Source organism: Lissotriton helveticus, chromosome 9, assembly GCF_964261635.1.
Source record: "Lissotriton helveticus chromosome 9, aLisHel1.1, whole genome shotgun sequence".
Taxonomy (NCBI): Eukaryota; Metazoa; Chordata; class Amphibia; order Caudata; family Salamandridae; genus Lissotriton; species Lissotriton helveticus.
In genome coordinates this window covers 343,203,654-343,222,208 of record NC_136070.1, presented here as the reverse complement: position 1 = coordinate 343,222,208, position 18,555 = coordinate 343,203,654, and the positions used below count along the sequence as shown (strand labels likewise).

Genomic DNA, 18,555 nt, shown 5'->3' with positions numbered 1-18,555 from the left:
TGAGCATGCCATAGACTCTAGGCCCCGGGACACTAGGGGCCAGTGGCACATGTGTCTGCACAGTTTTTATTCTCTGCCAAGGACCCGACAAAAACAGACCCAATTGTGGAGGTTTTATATCTTGGACAGCAAGATAAACCTGGCCCAAAAGTGGGCTTGAAAGAGGCAGGATGGTAGGGAACTCGGAGCCACCCTGTAAGATTCCTTACTCTGAATTAGAAATTAAGTTGCCCTTAAAGTTATAATCTTTGAGTGCCCATTTAAATTTTTTTACATAAAGTCAGGTTTACAAGTACATCAATGAGTGACAAACCAATGCTGGGATATAATCCTTCGAATACAAACAACGTGCTGTAATAACAAAGAGGAGAATAAAAACACTAAAGTTAAAAAAAACTGTACGGGCAAAGGAAAGCTGTACAGGGAAGTCACAAGCAGAGCGTTAAAGACAAAATAATATATGATAATATAGAGGTTACTTTATTCACCAAAGAAAATTTGCCCTGTATGGAAATTAGGGAACATTTCTATTTTGCACCAATGAGGAAGTGAATTTGGGTACAAACAGTTGGATTGTCAAGTACATTTTCTGTCAGATGCTGAAGAATAAATCAGGACACGAAAAGTTAAAGAAAGCTCAATGGTATTAGCCAGAATGGCTGAAAGCACAGCGGTTTGGTTGAATATTCTAAAAACACATAGAACGAAGTTAGCGTCAGATATTCTTTTAGCTCTGTCTTAGATCAGAAGTGAAAATTGCAAGAAGCAAGTGCTATAAAGAGAGGGTCGTGCAACGCAAATGTTATTGTGACAGGACTCTCCCAGAAGTGATACTACAAGTACTGTGGGGCCTCCCGGAATATAAAAGGTAAGTAACAAAAGTGGAAAATGTAGTCATGAGCAGACGGTGTGATGTTGGCCCAGTGCATGGAATGACTACAAGTGAGATTAGACAATGGTGAATTTAAAAATTGAAATAGGTATATTGAAAGGAGTGCATGGGAGAAGACTTAATATTATCTCAGCCACCTGGGAGTCAAGGAAGGCCAAAGCCATGAATGGCCTTGAACAGAATAAATGAGTTTAAACGGAGTTCTATAGCAGTTAGCCAGCCAGACAGACTGTCTATAGTATAGACATGATAAATGATTTGTATGACCCATCTATTGAATGTTATGGATCGCCAACCTTGGAGGAACTACTGAATTCTGCCCCCCACTGGAGGAGTGTGCCCTGCCACTGGTGCCACTCTCTGGTCTTCTAGCTGCCTGCCAGAACCATGTCCAAGACTGTGAAAGGACTTGGGTGACTGGTGCAGCGGTTGGTGTGACTGTGGCTGCCTATAGTACAGCCCCCTGGAGTCACCTCTCAATCTTCTGAACTGATGTGGAAAACTGCTTGTCAGGGGCCCAAACACCCAGGGAGTGTATCATGGCTCTGCTGTCTGTATAACGCTCCAAGACAGAATCGGCGTTTTCACCAAAAAGAGACAAGCCATCAAAGGGCATTTCCTTTAGAAAGGCATGTAATATTCGAGAAATTCCAGAGGGACGCATCCATGCATGGTCGTGGAGCATAACGCTAGTGTCAACCGCAATTACAGGCAATCTGTAGAATAAAAGCCTACATAAATAACATATTTAGCCACATTACACCCTCGTGAATTCTTTGAGCCAGAGAAGCCCTAAAATCTTCTTGGTCCACCGGCAAGATGTTGCTGGCCATGTTTCAGAGAGCATGCAATATGTCTCACCTGTCAGAGAGCAATTGACTTTGTAAGTCGGGTTAGGGTGGTAAATGGGAGGGCGGTTAGGGCTAGTGAAAGGGAGGGCTGGTGGGGTGGAGAGCATGAGTAAAAAAATAAAAGATATGATGAGGTCAGCATTGCCTGTGCAATATCGCAATTGGTTTTTTTTCTTACGTAAAATGAGGGAGCTGTGGGGAAGGATGGAAGGAGGGAGCATAGGATGGGAACAGGGATGAAGAATAAGTAGTATAAGAGTACGTAGAAAGAGCGAGTCAAACATCACATCTACTCCCCAGCATGACTGCTCCACAAATAATGCTTAAAAAAGCACAAAACTTTCTTTCTCTGGCCCCAGCAGCCTAGCCTGCACTGGGCTCACGTTTCATGCACAGCCCTCAACCCCTCCTCCCTTCAGTTCCCCAGTCACTCCCTCCTCTAGCACAATATTTCATTTGTCTTTCTGTCACAAGAGATTGTCGCCACTAATCACACAGCATAAAAAAGTTAACTGAAAGGAGGCACAGGAGGGGTGAAAACAAATGATTTTTTTTTCTCAGCTAAAGGCAACTGGTGGAGAAGAAGGGAGTGGTGTATGGAAGAAGGGTGGTGTAGTATGATGTAATGGAAGAGGAATAGCTGGTGGAACATGCAATAACTTATTTAAATAATGCAACCTTATACATATAAAAAGTACTAGCTTACAGCTTTTAAGTGCTGGACAAACGACATCATTATCCAGTCCCAATGAGTTGTTTTATTGACCTCAGAAAGATAAGAAGCTGAGATGCGGAGTTCTAAATTTACAAGCAGTTAAATGCTGTTAGCAATAGATATGTAGACTGGATAGACCTGGAAAAGGAATGGAGAATGCTCAAAAGTTGGTGGCTTTCTATGACTATTTGGAGATTCCAGACGGATCAGAGACTTGGAAGGGCTGGGAAAGTAGCCAAGTGTTTAACAATTAACCTTCTAAGACACCCCTTCCTCTGAGCAGGCAGGGAGGGCTAGGGAAGAGTAGATCGCAAGCCAACAAGCGCTGGGGTTATGGGAGACTCATTGCTAAAAAAAAAAAAAAAGAGAATAAAACAGGAAGCCTCTAAAGCCTTTACAGAATGACAGAATATCAAAATGTAATTAAAATACTAAAAAAAGAGCTCCCATCGACTGACCGCATCTTGCTTATAAAGCAAAAAAAATACAAATAACATTAAAAAAAGGAAAGATTCAAAGTCTTAACACGCTAACTTAAGAAATAAATGCAATTAGCACACACAAACGTAAATGCAGTCAAGTGAAAGACCACAAGTAAGAAGGACATGCTCTGTGGGCAGCAACAAAACACGAAAATTAGGAACATAAAAACTAGATTAACCACATACAAGCAGGCTTTTGAGATGGAGACTTAAAGTTACCAACTTACAAGCGATGAGCAGGTTGTAAGCCCACAGAGTAAATACAGCATGTTTCAAAGAGACAACACATACGCTGCCTAGGCGAAACCTAACAAGTACTCACAGAAATGTTTGTCTGCTGACCCCAGCTGGCACCATCCCTGTGATGGCTGTAACTCCTAATGATTCGCAATCTGCGTCCTACTTCTTTATTATTCATGAGTTAGATCTATTGCAACACCATTAGGAATTGTTAATTCAAACTTCTAGTTGTTTGTACATTAGAATTGCGATTTCCTAATTGAGATCAGCAAAGAATCGAAATTAGAAAATCGCAATCCCTAAATTCTCTACATATGGTCCTATATTCATTAAAAGTGAGATTCTAAACATGGACTGAAAAACACTCCCGCCCCTGCCCCAATGGCAATGCTATTAGTGAAATACGATGGAAGTCAGGGATCATGTGTACCCCGTATATGGGCTAGATTCTTATTGTACAAAGAGTAAATGTTTAGCCTATCTTATCAAACAAAATATGTTTTTTATATAGCAGAAAAGCTTAACTCACATATTTGAAGGTGCTCTGAAACGTGATACTGAAGAAGAAGGCGGGTCTATAAAAAAAAATATTTGCTTAGAATCACACAATTATAGACCACTTTACACATTACAGTTAGGTCAAGCGGATTATTCAAGTTACTAGACCTACAGGTCTAGTAGCATTTTTATGCTTTATCGAGGCCTGAATTAGGTTATGTGAGAGTGTTTGAAATTAAAATAGGATGTGAGGGGTCATAGCAAGTGAAAGTCTTAGCAAGGTAGGGCGGGGCTAGGATTGGATTACAATGGCAGCATTAGGAGTTATCCATTCATTCTTTCAATAAACTTTATTTCGGTTATTTTTAACCATCAAAGAACATAAAAATACTTTGTCAATTTTCAACAATTCATTCGTAATTATAATTACTAAAATACATCATAAAAAATTCAGAAGGGAGAAGACAATATGTTAAGACTATTAAAAATTTAATTAGTTTTAAAAAAAAATTTACATTTAAGATAGCGGTTGTTGATCCGATTAATTCTCGAGTCTCTACAATGAGTACATTACTGTCCTCCTCGTGTCTCTACAATGAGTACATTACTGTCCTCCTCAGGTAAGTAATTTCCTTCTAATAAACCACATAGAAAATAAAAACTTAGTTATGGCGAACACTATCACTGGGTTTGTGTCTGACTTCAAAATCCTGAAAAAAGCTAGATAGTCCAGGTTATTACATAGCTGTATTATCCACTTTCTCCGTATCAGTGAGTAGGCTGGTCAAAAAAGAGTAACATGGAGAATAGTTTCCTTTTCAGTTCTACAGCCAGGGCATAGATGAACAGGACCCCCGTCCACCTGTCAGTCAGAGTATAGGGGCAATGTTCCAAATCTAAACTGTAGATACAGCTTCTTTGCTAAAGTGGGTTGGAGTACGTCTATTTCTTGTTCAAAGCTGTAAATAAACTTATGATTCAGGAAGGCACCAGTCAGGCTCGTTGGTGAAACTGAACAAAATGTCTTCCCGAGGTTAAAGTCCTTCACAGTATTGGACAGTGTTTTCTTAGAAATAGTTGAGGATGCTACCTCAGGATTTGTCCATAGGTTTTCAAATCCTATTTGAACAAGGGACTGTCTAACAAAACGTAACCAAGGAATTCTACCTGCTCCTGGGGAGGCTAGCACCACCTTAAGTTCCTTTTTGTAGCTTTCCAGTTCAGGGGTGCTCCACAGCCTCCTCCAATAGAGGAGAGGACGTAAGGCGATGGCGCCAGCAATGGGACTAATATTCAAATCTAGCCTGAGTGGGACTAGCGGAGTATTTCTAGGCAGAGTTAAAATTTGCCTAATAAAGTTATTTTCTGTAGTGGTTAAGTCGGTGGAAGAAATATGCCCCCAAAGTTCCGCCCCGTAAAGGGAAGATGATCTTGCTTGAACTTTAAAAATTTCCAGTGGGGCACTAACAATTTTGTAGGCACAATTTTTGGGACTTAAAATTCCCCCAGTTGTCTGTATTAGTTTTAAATTGGCCTTGGCCATTTGTGCACCCCACCCCATTCTATCATTTAGGGTCAAACCTAAGTAGTCAAATGTTGGGACATTAGGAGTTATACAGGAATATGTGGGAAACTGAAATCCAACAACCTGATGGCAGCAAAAGGTAGTGGGCTTGCAGCATTAGATGGTGAAACAGTGTATTCATAAACTTAGGGATTTTATCAACGTGGGTTTGGCACATAGAACTAGGAGAAAGCCCGTTGTAAAGTCAAATGTATTATGCATAAGAACAATCATAATGATAGGGGATAAGTGGAAAGAGAGACAAGAACACATTTTAGAGGTGTTTGGTAGATGCCAGAAGCAATTAATAAGGTAATGGAGGGTCAGAACCTCAAATCAATGTGAAACTAGACAGACAGATTGTCTTCACTAGAGGCATGGTGGACGGGGTCAGGAGGAAAGGGTGAGCTTGCCTGTAGCATTTGATGAAAGAGGGGAAATTATATCAGATATGAAGGGTGAGCGTGGAGCACATAGTGTCTGTTTATTAGTGGATCATGGAATATTTGAAGCTGGGGAGAGACAGGGGACAGTGCAGTAAGTCATATTAGAGGGATCCTTTCATAAGTCGATCTAGAAGGGTGGGTCCCAGTTTTTTTTTTTATTTACAATAAAGTTTATATTATACTCATTAATAGTAGCAATAGGTGTTGATGCAGGGCAGTACATATGCATCTTGATAGAAGGGGAGCAAAACAAATGGGACAATTAAAAAGGGCTAAATTCGGGAGCAAACGTGAATTGTTGTTTTGGATTTTTTTTAGATGTAACTGTTTTTTTCCAAAATAATAAATGCACACAACGTGTCCGCCTTAAACACAGAGAGCACGGTTTTCACTCCATACCGACAGCGGTTCAAGAGGCTCCATTTAATCATTCTTTTAACAGAAACACACAATCCAATATTTACATTCCACACTTGTTATCTTAGACTCATCAAGTTGTCACATATTCATTTATACATGTGAAGACTTGACATCAAATTACGATTAGGTTACACCAACATATTCTCTTATTGGATTCCATATTGTTTCAACTTTGCGAGGGTAGCCTATACTTAATTTATACTTATTTGTCTCTCACCTCTCATACACCAATCCATAATAAAAACCAAATTAGAAAATGCAGGTTTTACATCCCAGCTCCATAATCTTGCATAGTCCTGCTTCGCCATCACGAGTTCTATATTCCACAAGATTGTTCCCATGGTTAGAGGGAATACATTTCTCTTCTATTCCCAGTATCATTGGCCGATGGGCAAGGTTACACTTAAAGTCCAGCAACACTCTAAGTTTATCTTCTTTTTGCCTCCAAAACTCTTGGACTCCGGGCTGGATCAAGGTGGCATGCTAGAATGTTCCTACCCACCCACTTTCCCTAAGACCCAATTCAGTAAGCGATCTTTAAAATGCTTTCATTTGCACTCTTTTTAACAAGCCCTAGTATTTTAATCGTAACCAGCTTGAATCCAGCGTGTAACGCCACCTGTCTAGGGTAGATATCTTCCGCTTACTCAGATTCTTCCAGTTGACCCATTTCTCGTCCTCACTTTTGCTTTATTGTACCTAATGAAACTGGTACATCATCAATGGGGGGTTTATATATCATTGAACCCGCCTTTACTGGTCAGTGGCCATAACTCTAGTTTCCATTGAGGAGCATTAAAGGACCACCGTTCCCTCACGCCGATACTTGTTTGCACTATGTTGTAGTTGTATGTATTGAAATATTTCCAACAGCAGAAACAGATGTTGACACTATGTTATCTGATAATCTAAGATATAGCCTCTGCACAAGATCGGAGACAGTGTTAACCTCAAATCATGAGAGGCAATGAACCTCTGCAGATAGCAAACTAACAGCAAATAAAGCAGCATAGTCAATGAAATAAGTCTCGAAACAAGAAGAGACCTGAAGCCTTCTTTAAGATCAAAGCCATAATGGTTTATTAAATAATGAAAGTAAATTACAGAAGGGAAAAAAATAGCCAAATACATGGTCAATCAGTGTAGGGGTTTAGCACAAGGCTCAACGAATCACAGCAGGAAATTGAGGCTTCACTGTAAAATAAAAGTCCTTACCAAAGGACAGATTAATATAGGTCCGCTCTCTAAAGTCGGATAATACATCATTTCACAGCTCAAATCAAATATGAAAAGAAATACAGAATCATCTATCACAATCCAAACCCCAGTCCCTTAATAAATATCCAAACTATCCATTTTGACCTAAAGCCATTGGACCGGTCACTAAAACGTGGTTTTCGTTTTAGAGGAAAAATGATCAGAACAAAAAAGTTACAAATTGTAATAAATCAGAATCCTCTTTAACACAGAGATCTGACAGCATTATATGTGACAGGGCAGGTAATGGATTTTGGCTTATAGCAGCAGACCGAGTAAAATGATCAGGGTTAGATGGTAAAGTCAAACTTACAAACCCTATTGCGAAATCTTGCTAGAGCATGGAGCTTTGTTGATGGTTAGAGTGATGTGCAGAATACAGTCACTAAGTCCCTGGTACAACTTAGGGAGGGTGGGGTGTAGGAGGACTTGAATGGGAGCTTGGAAGTTATGTTCTTAATGATGAATGACTTTGTATATGGTTGCAACTAAACTGTCTAACCTTTCTTTACAGTGTGCATCTTAAATGATAGGTGTCTGCTGAAATAGAAGTGCCATGATCTTGCTCAAGCATGAATTGTGTCTGCTGAAATAGAAGTGCCATGATCTTGCTCAAGCATGAATTGTGAAAAGAACCCTTTCTGGTCGATACTGGATGAGTGGAACTGTTGAGTTGTTTAAGAAAAAAGTTAGTTCTATTTTGTGGGGTTGCATTTGACGTTCGTATTGGACAACAAACTTAGGACGATGTTGAGGTGGTCTATGCTATTGGTAAGTGATATGTTTGTGCAGAGTTTAGTGGCCTCAGTCGGCTGGTACATCTGCATTCATTGTTTGGCTAAGCAGACCCCAAAAGTTTCCTATACAGAACGACCACTCGGGTTAAGGTGGATCTTAATAATAAATGTCAAAGTGGATCACAACATGTTGTGTGGATATTCACCATCCCACTGGGAAAAGACCATTTTGACTGATTAAGACAAGTGTGAACCATTGTATGATCTTGCCCACGGCTAGTGGTAAGAATGTAAATGAGTGCTTGACTATGCTTGGAAGACATTTACTGGCCCTGGAGTGCTCCCAGCATAAATCTCCATTCAAAAGGAAGTGAAGGATGTAATCCATAAACCAGATGGTCGTATTTTAGTCTTTTTTGAGGGGAGGGGGGGGGGGGAGTTGCTGAAACATAATTGGTTAAAGTGTGGGTTGGAGAGGGGGGTGCTACGGAGCTTTTTAAGTTACTGTCTACTCGTACATTTAGACAAATGTGCGACTAGAGGGCACTTCCAGAATCTGAGACAGTTGCACGCAGGTGGGGGGATCTAAATGGAATGGGCAAAGTCACTGGTGCAAAATTTGCTGCCATTGTTTCTCCGCCCAGGGGGGATAGGGGGTGGGGGTGGTGAGGGGGTTGGTTTGCCGATCCCGTTATGATGGAGTATAATAAGTCTTCACTTTGTGAACCCACCCACACCTGGTGCTCCCGTTTGACTGAAATAGTTTCAACATGAAAAATCGATTTTCTGGCTTATTTATTTCAAAGGTTTTATATAGCGCTGCTGGACCCGAGAGTATCAGAGCGCTTTACAAGGAAGGTAAAAGCAAACATTGAACAGTGAGATCAAACAAGTCAAGTGCATCAGAGGAGTATGGACATATAAATTGAAAAGTATAAAAATAAAGAAGGGAGGGGAGAGATGGAAGTGAAGTGAGGGAGAGATAGAGAGGGCAAGGGTATAGCGGAGGAGGGAGGGGAGAGCATAGTATGAGAGAGAGGAGTTATCAGGGATGGTGTCAAACTACAAGTATTACGATACAGTGGGCATGTAAATGGTCCGTGACATTAGATACCCCAGTATTTGTTGAGAAGCAATATTTTAAGTTTTTTTTTTGAAGAGATGGTAGGAAGGGTTGCATCGGATTTCAAAGTCCTCATAGCGGTCCGCCTTGTGGTACACCAAGGCGTCGTATCTTAAAACTCTCTACCTATTTTTTTTGCCTAATAAAGAGTGCAGCAGCGTACCTGCCAGCCTGAGAAAACAGCCAGTGGAACCACAAGCAATAGTTTCGACGCATATACATACGCAGGTACAACTTAGATCCAGCCTCCTCTCTCGATCTCTCCGCTAACATATAAACAAGTACTAGAATTCATAGAAATACAACATATTATGTTACTAACGCATACCGTAGAAATTACGATAGAACCATGCCGGTATTGAAGTTACAAACAGAGTACTCATATAACAGACTCCGAACACCTTCCGACTTGTTAGACCGAGCAAGTGGACACAGCTTATTTCGGTCTTAAGTGATGAAACTTTAAATAAGATACGTTCAATGCAATAACCTTACCTCCTTCCAGCAGTGACAGGAGACCCACAGCTAGGACAAATGCGAAAGGACACAGGCGCAAACCGTTCCGCGCAGGGGGCTCGAGTAAAGGCTTGAGACGAGTAGGCGATTGGAACTAGCAAAGCAGCAGCCATCTTAACGCGAGAAACCTGCTGTTTTGGTGATGCAATTCTAGTCAAAATCGAAAGAGTGCGTTAATTTGAGCACCCAGCTTTTTGAGAATATTTTATGAAATGTTAAATATTGATTGTTTTTAAAATGTTATAATTTTGGAACGTAAAAACGCCTTTTAGCTAAATTTTGACTGCTAAATAGGAGTTTTACTTTGACAAATGGATTTGTCCTGTTGCATTCATTTCATACATATTATATGTAGCATATAAACAACGTATTGCGCACGCTGTACACTTAAACAATTCATGTCCAATATGCCTCTACCTTGCTGTCTGCTTTTACAGGTTGTCATTAGGTTATGTGCACGGACCAAACGTAAGATGGCTTCTGCTGGGCTGGTGAATGTAGTGGCCATCTTTTAAGTGAGTTTTTTTACTTTAAAAAGATATAATGTACATTTACAGGTGTCCGCACAAATATTACTAACTGTGTGAACATTGCAGAAGCCAACTTACTATTTAAATACAGGGTTTATAAATAGCGGTGTCAGGGTGTACCTTAATTATTTACAATTTCAATGCCCAACAATTTAAGTTCTACTGTCATTCTCTAATGAAATTCATTCTTATTCATGCACTGACTATTTTCTTTCAATTATTTACAATAGATAATTTGTCAAACGTTTACATAATTTTCCTTTTTCCAACTTCTGCAAATGACGCTCCTCTCAAAAAAAGAAACGGTCTAGATATTCAAAGATGGCGACTCTGCGTACCATCATTTCAGTTCTTTTGTATGTGGGATTGACTGCCTCTTCCGGTAGCCTTTCGCTTCTAGCCCTCATCCATGATGGAGGCTGATGGGGCTTCAGTATGCCGATTGTGAAGCCCAGTGAGAGTGAGAGCCATGAGCTCGTCGCCCTCTGAGTGCTAGCAGCGACCCCCTACCTTCATGGGAAGGGGAGGGCCCCTAGCAACCCCCTGGGCGCAGGTATGTGCGAGGTGGCAGTCCGTGGTTAGGGGTACGATGCCAGCGGGCACTCGGGAAAAGAGATGCCCCCCCCCCCCCCCTCACGCGCTAAGGAGGGAAGGTGGGACCAGCTGATGTCAAGAGGGGTAATACCTGTAGGGACCTGGGACGAAGACGACTCCTCATCGTTTTAAATGACATAGCCTTGCTGGTGCAGCAGTGAGCAAGAGTCGAGGGAATATATGCTTGGCAAGAGCAAAGGGAAGGAATCAAGAGGCCCACGCAATATGGCCCCAACTCTAAAATGCCACGGATGATCCAAGAGCCACCCACCCCACTCCGGGTGATGCTGGGACAATCAGTATGGGAGGCTTACACTGATAGGGAGACTTTTAGTCTCTGCAGGGACTCAAAGCGCATATGTGGAAATGAGACCCTGCAGTGGTTACGATTGTAAAATGATATATTAGAAATGTTTCAAAAAAGGATAGATTGTGTGGGGAGGAGGGGTCGTAGTCAGGAAAACACCGCAGTGACCAAGACAGTGCTGCGTCAAGTGCCTTAGCAAAGAGTAGTGGCGCTTCAGGACTTATGTAAGATCTACGGAGACCAGAGGTACCAAGTGAACCTATAATAACCAGAAACAAAGGGTAACTTTCTGGGGTCCATTGGAGCAAGCTGTCTTCATCAAGGCCCTGAAGAAATTGTGCCCTGTAGGGATTCTAAGAAATCAGAAATTCCTTTGGAGTATGGAAGGCATCGAGTGCTTAAGCACAATGTACAGTGTATGGGTCTGGAGTCCTGCTGATGAAATCTATTCAAGGATGTGTTCATTAGACTATGAGACACTGCAAGTCCAAGGCACAAATACAGAATCCTAGAAATGTGTCCTTCCTAGGAGCCTTGAGCTTTGGAACTCTGCATGGTTTCGTAGCTAAGTGGACTCAAACGAGACCAAGGGCCATATGCACCCGGGAGCCATTGAGGGGCAGGGGCACCGGTAGGCTTACAGAGACAAGGAAAGGAGAAGATTATAAATAGAGAATACTTAACGGGAATCCCTGTAAGCGTGCCTGTTGCAGTGAGCTCATGCTAGAGGAGAAGCATCAATGCTTTCTTAAGTCATGTATTTATTGGTTATTTGCACAACTCTGCAGGTGTCTTTGACACCTTGCTAAACTTCATGCAGTCTGGCGAAAGGCAAACTCTAAGCAGTAAACGGGGCCACTGGCATTATGCGTCAGTAGAGGGCCAAGTTATGCTGCAGCGTGGAGTACATTATGCAGCAAGGAAAGGAAAATTATGCGACATAATGCAACACATTTTGTAATAGCATTCCTTCATTATTTCGTCATTTTTAAACTTGATTGTACTTCATTAGTACCAGTTTAATACCCAAATATAGCAAAGAATAGAAAGGTGACCAGTCCAGCTTTGCTAAGGGTCTTTCACGCACAGCGACACGTCACTGCTCTTTTAGTAACTTTTTAATCCTTTGAGCTAGAAACAATTTGTTTGTTAAAATCTGCATCTTATGCAGCCAGATGATGGATTGTGTGGCAAATGCAGCAAATCTATAATTATGCAAAAATTGCAGCAGCCGCACAATTGCATTGTTCCTGTGGCCCTGGCAGTAGAGCACTGGATACTGGAGGAATCCGCTGCAAAAATGTACTCAGAGGGCCTGCATGTTTTTCTATGATGACCTTAGTCAGTTTGTCGGATAGTAGAATCGGAGTATACTAAGGTTGTGTCTAATAGTCATGGCAAGCTTTGTGGATCATGCATAGAATTTATAATTATTTGTTTTAGTTTACAGCCAGTAAAGTGCTTTCATGACCGTTGCAGTGTAGTTAGTTCTCTTCACTTGAGGAAAAGAATGCATAGCTTTAAGCTTTATACACATTGTTAAGCATTTGGTCACGGAACCTATCATAATCTATTGAGCTGGAATATGACAAGATAGGGAACCAAAGCATCTCTTTGTAATATTTCTTTGTAGAGAACGGTCCTCTGCAGGAGTCTTCAGGTGAAGGTCAACAAGTACAGGTCAGCATCTAATTAAAATTGGAGCCAAGATTTCAAACGAGGTTTTAGACCTAGAGTAAACTCGAGGAAAGAAAGCTCCCGGTCAATAATCCTCTTGCGCAATGGCTTCGGTTTTGGAATCTTTAGGCTGATGTAGTAGAAATCATTTAGCCCCAAATATAACTATGGAAATCCACAAGTATTTAACAAGCACTAGCCCTCACCAGGGATTTGCAGCATGATAAAGGCATAGTCGTGACCTCCCTGATTTATGTGAGGGTGGTTCCCATACTGCTGCAAAAGCAGAGGCCAAACTGTTAATCTTTGTTAGCTCTAAATAAGAAGAGAATGGCACATTAATCAAAGTTTTGGTCACTTAAAATAGAAGTCTTTGTCTAAAGTTAGCTATGAGCCCTGGATTTTTTAGTTTGGGCATAAATAAGATTGCCATACCGTTAAACGTTGGATGCTGTTTGGTCCTAGCTAAGTTTAGGTTTACTCCAGTGCCTTGCAAGGTTTTATTTTTAAATAGTTCATTGTGAGAAAATTGATGTGAACTAATGGATTCTCTTCAGTGTTTTCCAGAGCATCAAGGATCATAGCTGTTGGGATCCTGATGGAATGAAACACTTGGGTAAAGGTGCTAATGTCCATTTTTAGGTCCCTTGACAAGGATGGTCCATCCACTAGACTTATAGTATGGGGTAAGCTGCTTAACCCCATTTATCTGCCATATAGAAGAGGTTCAGGGAATAGTCTGACCATTAGTCTGATGATTGTTAGTTTTCCTGAAAAATACAAATAGTATCTCTACCCAAGTTTGTGAGTACGCTGATTAACTTTAAATCCCAGGCATTCCAACAGGTGTGATTTTAAACATGTATATACACGTTGGAGTGGCTATCTGCCCTGATCATGAGGTCTCCTATATTCCAGAAGAGGATTAATAATGATATACAATGTAGTTGAAGGCAGAAAATGTACTGCAGTTGCCCGAAGATAGTGTAACTAAATCCACATCTGGGTTACAGAGAGTCCCTCAAGACTTTAGGGTCACAGGTGCGATTAAGGATAAGATGCAAGTGATGCTTGCATGAATATGATGATGGACATGTTTGCAAGAGTGCCCACAAGGCCACCGCAAGTCAAATGTGATTTAGCAAAATCCATATGCCTAGAATGGCTGCATTGATCTGGAGCACAGAAAATTGTTCTTCAGATCAAAGTCACAGAGAGGTCTGCGAGCACAAAGAAATGTAAGAGAATGTGCAGCGTCCCAGGGCATGTCGGAGAGTTGGGTGCTTAAAGAGACCAGGACCACTGGGAAGTGAGAGTGTGCATCGTTCAAGAGACAAGATTGCCCTTCAAAAATAATGAGACAAAAATTCATGGCTGCACCATGGTGCACCTGCAGGGGTGGGCTGGAGACGAGCAAAAATGCAGGTATGAGCCATTTACAGCTGAACATGGAATTCCATCAGAAACCTCGGGCAACAGCACAGATAGGACTGCAGGATACTCCTACTTGTACTTAGAAGAGACCTGAAAGGGATCATAAGCAAGATATCAGAGGGACTATTGTAAGAGCATACCATTATACTTGGAGTGTGGGGAGAAAGGGGACTTACATTGCGTATAAGTAACTATATGTCCCAGAACTAGATGGTAGTAAGAATTTCTTACTAGTATTTGGGAATCTAGTTGAGCACAAGCATGGGATCACCATGCTTGGGTATTTTTTTAATTACTTCTAAACTGCATGTATACCAGGTCATGTAAACTGTACCTTTTTCTCTGACGTTCCAGCGGAGGGCTTTCAGAACAGGGGCTATGCAGTTGAAAGTATATAGATCTTTAAACGTATCACAAGGTCTTGAGCTAATTTAAGAGTTGTTAATAAGTTACTGGGTAGCCTCAGCCTAGATCGGATGCATGTACGAACAAGAGGCATGGTTCCCTTTTGGATGGAAAGGAAGAGGTGTCCTTTATCCACGGGGTAAGTGAGCACAAACATTTACCACAGCACTTACTTCTTTAATGAGGCTTCCTGTTTGATAAGTACCCCAAAAATGTAACACGTTGGGCTAAAATCCAGATAGTCCTGTACAAGCTGGTCCGAGGTGAGTGTTCTAGCATTCAGTGTTGTTACTGATAATCCACAGGTTCAACCCCTAACACAAGGGTTCAAAAGCAATGGACAACTAGTATTTGAATGAGACAAACTGCCAAACTATATGTTTAATTGTAGTGTGTAGGAAGCTGGCTCTGTATATGGTATACCACCGGGTGGTTATACCGTGCACATAGTCCAGAAATTCCCCCAGTAGTGTACAGGGCTCAATGCAAACCTAAAGTGATTTTATGAGTTGTACAACAATTGTATACATTTCTTGTAACAGACTTCTTTACTCTTAGAAGAGTAATAAAGAGGGACAGGATAGTGCAGTCAGAGGGTAAAGAGAGAGAGGAGAGCTAAGAGGAGAGAGATAGGAAAGCCCTGTATATAAGAGTACTGAACACCAGCTATGCATCATACACAAAAACAAGGACATAAAGCTGACAGATTCCTACTAAAGATTACATTGGTCTCCTCGGGTCGTAGGTGTCGAGTCAGCGAAAAAGAATTGTCGAGTTTGGGTACCGACGTTTCAAGGGTGGTTTATAGGGGGCAAGGGTCCTGTCAAGGGCCTCCCACAGACCCCTGGTAGATGCCTTGGTACTGCATTGCCAGGCTGTCCGCACCTCTTAGGTACATAATCCAGTTTAGCCAACTTTGGAAGGTAGCTTGGCTTGAGTCTTTCCAGTTGTTTAGGACTGTTTTGACCGCAGCTGTCAGCAAGAAGTCCATTAGCTCCTCATCTTTTTCCGAAGTAAGGTCCGTCCTTATGCCCGCTATGACAATGGAAGTAAAGTCTCTGTTTGATTTGCGATTAAAAATCTCGTCTATAAAGTCAAACACCCTACCCCAGAAAACCTTGAGTGTTGGGCAGGGGAAGATTAGGTGTGCTAAGTCCCCCTTCTGTGTGTTGCAGTTCCAGCAGAGGTTGTCCTCTCTAAGGCCAAGTGTTTGTAGTTGGTCTGGGGTCCAATATGCCTTGTGGAGGAGCCAAAGCTTAGTTTGTGCTAGGACTGGGGTGATCTTATTTTGTGTGGCAGAGGTCCAGATCTTTCTCGCTTAACTGGGTGTTTAGCTGTTTGTCCCAGAATTCGGTTATTTTAGTGTTGTTTGGGCGCAGTAGCTTATATATGTGTGATACCTGGTGACCTAGTTTGTTGATGCTTGCAACGTATTGGAAGATCGTAGGCTGTGTGCTGACTAGTATGACCTTTGATAGGGCTTCCCTAATTTTTAGAAATCTGTAGAGGTCTATGTCTTCTAGTTGGTAGCTGCTTTTCAGGTCCGTGAAAGTGATGGGTCCTGGACTCTTGTCTAGTTGGTGCGGTAAACAAGTGCCCTTCTCTATCCATGTCTCAAAGTTGAGGCTCTTCCCCCTATATTTGATTTTACTGTTTGCCCATAACGATTCTGATTTGGTTCACCTGATAGTGACCTCCATTTTCCTGTCCAAATTTTGCATTGCTATCTTGGTGTTTTTGAAAATCTGCTTGGACGAGACAGGGTAGGTGTTTGTTGTGAGCAGAGTGAGGGGGTGTCTGTTGTTTAGTATGACCTTCTCTACCTGTAGCCAGGCTGGGGAGTAGTCTGGCGAAGGAGACACCCACTGAGTTCCCTGTTTTGCCAGGAAAGCGAGTTGGTAGATTTGGAAATCTGCCAGGTTCAGGCCCCCTTGTGCTTTAGGTAGTCTCAGTTTCTTGATGCTGATCCTAGCTTTCTTGTCCTGCCATATAAATTTGGTGATCATAGTATCGATTTTTCGGTGGAAATCATCTGTGAGTAGGAGGGGGATCATACTTGACAGATAGGTGATCATCGGAGTGATCATCATTTTTATTGTTTCTATTCTCCCCCACCACCTGATAAATTTAGGGCTCCATGCCTCTAGAAGCATTTTAACCTTTCCTAGCAGTGCTTTTTCATTGTGGCGAAGGGAACTGTATAGGTCCGTTCCGAAAAGAATGCCTGAGTATTTAATGTTTCCTGTCTGCCAGGTCAAACCTCGGGCCTTATTCCTTTTAAGAGATTTGATGTCTCTCTCTATTTCTGCGCTGGTGATGTCCTGACCCATTATTGTTGCCTCCAAGGGGTCTAGCTTGGGTAGGCCTAAGCCCTCTAGGTACCTGGCACATTCATTCTGGTTAAAATTCTGCTCCGAGTTGTATAGCTCAGTATAGAACTCTTGGAAAGTGTTGAGGATGTCTTTGTCTTGCGTGTGTTTTGTTCCTAGCATCTGTTAATGAAGCAATTGCTCCCTGGCTGCGTTTGTGCTTTAGGTATGATGCAAGTGACTTCCCTGCTCTGTTAGCTTTGCACACACTGCGAGCTTTGCATTTGTTGAGCCAAAGCCCCGTCCTCTCACACAGAATGTTATTGTATTCGTATTTATGCTGTGTTAGTGTTTAGGAGAGCTCCGTTCTTAGTTTTTTTTAGTGTTCTAGTTCTTGCATTTTTATCTCCGCTTCTAGTTGGTCTGTTCTCATGTTCGTTTTCTTGTTTATTCTCGCCTTGATTCCTATTAGTTTCCCTCTGATTGTAGCCTTCAAAGCCTCCCACAGTGTGTCCGTGCCTGTCTCAAGGGGGTCATTGTGGTTTATGTATCAGCTATGGCCGTCTCATTTTCACTCCTGTTCTCTGGGTCAGAGATGGTTTCTTTGTTAAAGCGCCATCTTCTAGGGGGGTCTTCATTGTGGTGTCTGCTTAGTTTTAGGCTAATGACAGAGTGGTCTGATATTAGTCTGGGTGCTATTTCTGATTGGTCTATCAGGTGCGAGTGTGACCCTGATATTAAAATGTAATCTATTCTGGTGTAGGAGTTGTGTGGGTTGGAGTAGAAGGTGTAGTCCCTCGGGTCTGGGTGTTGCAGTCTCCATGCATCTTTGAGGTTAAATCTGCTGCAAATATTTTGTAGTGTTGCGTGAGACCCCGTGGGGTGGTATGGGCACGCGACCTGCCTGTCTAGTGTGTGGTCAAGTGGGATGTTGAGGTGTCCTGCCATGATTATGAGATCGTCCTGGGGGAGCTTATCTAGAGCATCAGCTACGGACTCCCAAAATGCCGGGTCGTCGGCGTTGGGGCCGTATATATTCGCAATGTGGAACCTTTCTTTCCCTCTTGACATGTTTGTAATTAGAAGTCTGCCCTCTTTTTCTAGGGTGTGTGAGTCTATCCTAATATTTGACTTTTTGGACACTAGCGTTGCCAACCCGCGTTTCTTTTTGACCGCTGGCGAGCAGGCTGTGTCTGCTATCCAGTTGGCTCTGATGAGTTTTAAGTCCTCTACGTCGAGTTTAGTTTCCTGTATTAGGATTATATCGCTATTTGTCTTTTCCAGGTATCATACTATCTTTCTACGTTTGATGGCGTGATTCAGGCCTTTGACATTTAGAGAAACTATGCTAAGGCCAGTGGCTAGGTTGAGTTTCTTGTTACCTGTCATCTGTTGGTATAATTTGCGTTAGTCTCCTGGTTGTGTTTTCCCTGTTTACGGGTTCGTGTGTGTTCAGGAGTGTTGGTGTAGCTCTCTGGTGAAGCTTGGGTTGCTGTGTACTCTATAGTGTGTCTAGGTTTGTATGCATACTCTGTAGTGTGTCTAGGTGTGTATACAA

General features: G+C 42.0%; 2 protein-coding genes across 4 annotated transcripts in view; one reads left to right on the top strand and one right to left on the bottom strand.

The window, feature by feature from the left end:
- The window catches only part of NDUFB1 (NADH:ubiquinone oxidoreductase subunit B1), a 56,538-nt gene extending 46,671 nt beyond the window's left edge, over window positions 1–9,867 (bottom strand). Inside the window, exons 1-2 of one of the 2 annotated variants that reach the window (XM_078662056.1) lie at window positions 9,721–9,855; window positions 3,710–3,755 (exon numbers count right to left, since the gene is read on the bottom strand). The gene's annotated coding sequence lies outside the window, so the exon portion shown is untranslated. Of the gene's footprint in view, window positions 1–3,709; window positions 3,756–9,720 lie in introns of both variants that reach the window. The other variant, XM_078662055.1, reaches the window with a different exon arrangement.
- A 788-nt stretch (window positions 9,868–10,655) lies between these two features.
- CPSF2 (cleavage and polyadenylation specific factor 2) overlaps window positions 10,656–18,555 on the top strand; it is a 114,498-nt gene continuing 106,598 nt past the window's right edge. For both annotated transcript variants that reach the window (XM_078660072.1, XM_078660073.1), the window contains exon 1: window positions 10,656–10,824. The gene's annotated coding sequence lies outside the window, so the exon portion shown is untranslated. The remainder of the gene's footprint in view (window positions 10,825–18,555) is intronic.